This window comes from Athene cunicularia (genome assembly GCF_003259725.1).
Source record: "Athene cunicularia isolate RWA chromosome 10 unlocalized genomic scaffold, athCun1 chr10_part1, whole genome shotgun sequence".
Lineage (NCBI taxonomy): Eukaryota > Metazoa > Chordata > Aves > Strigiformes > Strigidae > Athene > Athene cunicularia.
In genome coordinates, this window is record NW_020799112.1 from 8,033,770 (window position 1) to 8,036,806 (window position 3,037).

Below are 3,037 nucleotides of genomic sequence, written 5' to 3' on the forward strand. Positions count from 1 at the left end.
GAGGGGTTGCCGCCCCGCTGCCTCCTCTTCGGGTGCCAGGCACCGGCGCGACGCCGCGGGGCTCTCGGGCGGAGGTAGGCTGGTGCGGAGGGTGGCAGCGCGGCTGGGCAAAGGGGAAAACACCAACTTTCCGCTGTCACTTGCGAGGGCAGGAGGGGCGGGGGCGGCCGTGAGGTACCGGCCGGGAAGGTGCAGGACCACCGCCATCTCAACCCGCTGCCGCGTTCCCCGTCAGCCCTGGGCACGCAGCGCAAGGCATTAACATGTTGCATACCACATTGATTATCTGCTCGCTTCTGTGTTACTAAAGAATACTGTACAAGCCTGTTACTCAATTTTATGGTACTTAGGAGCACATGAGAGGACAGGTCTTATTTGTGGCTGTTTTGGTGAGCTCTAGCCTAGATCCGCCCGGGATATTTCTTCCTCTATGAGGATGATTGTGGCACTTGTTCTGATCCCAAGCCTATTGTTTCTGGTAGGGCTTTTTCATAGTCTTCCAGGTGCTTATGGTGCATTTTTAAAAGTAATTTTGAGGCTGTAATTATTGGCTTTGTCTTTCTTGATAAGTTTCCCCTGTTACAATAGTCTATGAAGAGGATCTCTAAGTATAACTATTACTCTGTTGCCTTGGGCAAATCACAACCTCTTTTGCCATTTCTCCATCAGTAAAACAGGGATAATAATACCTCGGAGAGTTGTTACAAGAAGTAGTTAATGTTTGTAGAGGGCTTAAAAGACCTAAGTGTTATTAATTAAGCCCCATGACACATTAAGGTAAGAGTTAGTGAACCAGGTTTACACATGGATGAACTGAGGCAGGAAGAGATTATGATTTAGCCAGAGTAACATACTGGATCTGTGACAATAGCAGAAAACAAGTTGTAACTACTTCACGCTGTAGGCACAAGCGAACAGTTCTATATAACAGATATGTTTCCAAGATTATTTGCCCATCCCTCACCCCCTCCTTCCAATTTCAAGCTTTTCTACTTCAGGAGGTTTTGCCTGTGTGACTTCCAGTTGACTGGATAGCTCCAAGGACACTTGTGGCTTGCCCACTTAAAAGTGTTTCAGCAGTTTTCATAACAAGATATATGTTCTAGGATGCAAGCCAAGTCCAGACTTAAATTCCATAAAACATTCTCCACTTTTCCCCTGAAAACATTATGTGGAACTTAGTTAAGACTTGATCCTGTTCCAGTCAGTGGAGTATGCACTGAAGCTGACATTCCTGTTTCATCTGAGAAAGTTCTTTCATTAAAGAAAAAAATTCTCTTGTCAGTCTGTCCCAAAGATTTAATGGTACAGTTAGATCATTTTTCTGAAGATGTAAACATTCCACATATGCTGGAGCTGTACATGCATTTTCATAATTTAAAGGTAATTTTCCATCTTCAGACTTCCACCACAAGTGTGGAGAACTTCCTTCCACTGGGTTGATTCCCCAGCACACTGATGTGACACTATTGCAGGCTGAATAGCATTAAGCAGTTAAAAAGAAAAAAAGTCTACTGAATTAAAAAGGAAACTTAGTCTTCATCTTACAGAGTTTTTCCATACTGTATTGCCTTTTATTTTCTTTGATCACTAGTAACGCTGCTGAGGTTGACACCAACAAAAATAGTGTTTGCAGAAGACTTTAAGAATCACAGTTTCTCTCTGACAGTTTTCTATGCAAATATTTCATTCCTGTGGAAGAAAATTTTTCATAGGTGTAAGTGGAGTAATAACTTGGAGTACTTGCACATTTTGTTAAGAACCAGCACTGAAAGTCAGACTGAACTATTTTAGCAAGAGCTTAGGAGAGAAGCTTGAGCAGGGGCTTGGACAAGATGACCTCCAGAGTTCCCCTTCAACCTTGACCATTCTGTGAGAGCAGCATGTATTAAGTAGGACTGGAATTTGGCAGAAATCTTAAGTTAATGTGCATTTCTGAACATATGTAAACTTTGACAGAAAGAAGCTTAACATTTCTTGCCATTCTGAAGGAGTAACTGGAAGCTTGAGCACATCATCATGATCATTTCAAGATCACCACTGAAGTCAGTGTAATTATAGAACTCTAAAATTTCCTTTTCCAGTTCACGGGTTTGCAGCTTCTCCCTGTTCAAACCCTGTACAAGTTCTTTCCTACCCACATGTTTTCAGCCTGCTCTCCCTAGGGGAGCCAGTTCCTCTGTATCGTGGGTTTTGGACTTTGGTAATATCAGCACAGGACTATTAGGATTATCCCAGATGTAAAGGCTGTTGTCTGTGCCCCTCACACCCCCCCTGTGACTGCATCCTTACTTCGTACTTTCTTAGAAGCATTCCTCTCAGACAAGTGCCTTTCTCATTCATTACTGTGAGCAGATCAGATATGATGGTTCTTACTCTTATTAGCCCAGAAAGTAGAGGACTAAGTCTGAATGAAATTCTTTCATTTGCTGGCAGCTTACATTACCACTAAAGTGTTGGCCCCAATCTCTTGTAAATTTTAAATGGAAGATTGTTTTTCGTCTGTTGTGTATGAAAAGTTCATTTGATGTTTATACATCCTGGGTAAGTCTTCAAAAACTGCAAATATGCATCGTAAATGCGTAGTTGACTGATCAAATTCATAATGGATTATAATTTTAGGGGCAGATTATTTAAATTGAATCACGCCGCTCTGATCCTGTAAGGGAACAGTAAGCTCTTTACAAGCTTGTTTAAAAAGAGTAGCTGTCTCGGGCGGGGATTTTGACAGCGTCAGGCCTTACAGCATACTTGAAACACAGGTTAATTTGCAGAAGTGGTGTTAGTTGCAGTGCAGTCTATCTATTCTAATTGCTTGGTGGAGAAACTCACATGCACCGAGATGCTTGAAAGCCAGTGTAACATGTTGTCTACATGTTGAGTTGCCTAGATGGTCATTATTTAGTATTTTAGAAAAATACATATTTTACATTCACAGGTGAAGACATTTTCAACAGCACTTGAAAAATTGTGAAATCTTCACATCTAAAGCAATCAGTTTCAGAGGTTGGATAGTAGCTTCCCAGTTGGCAGTCTT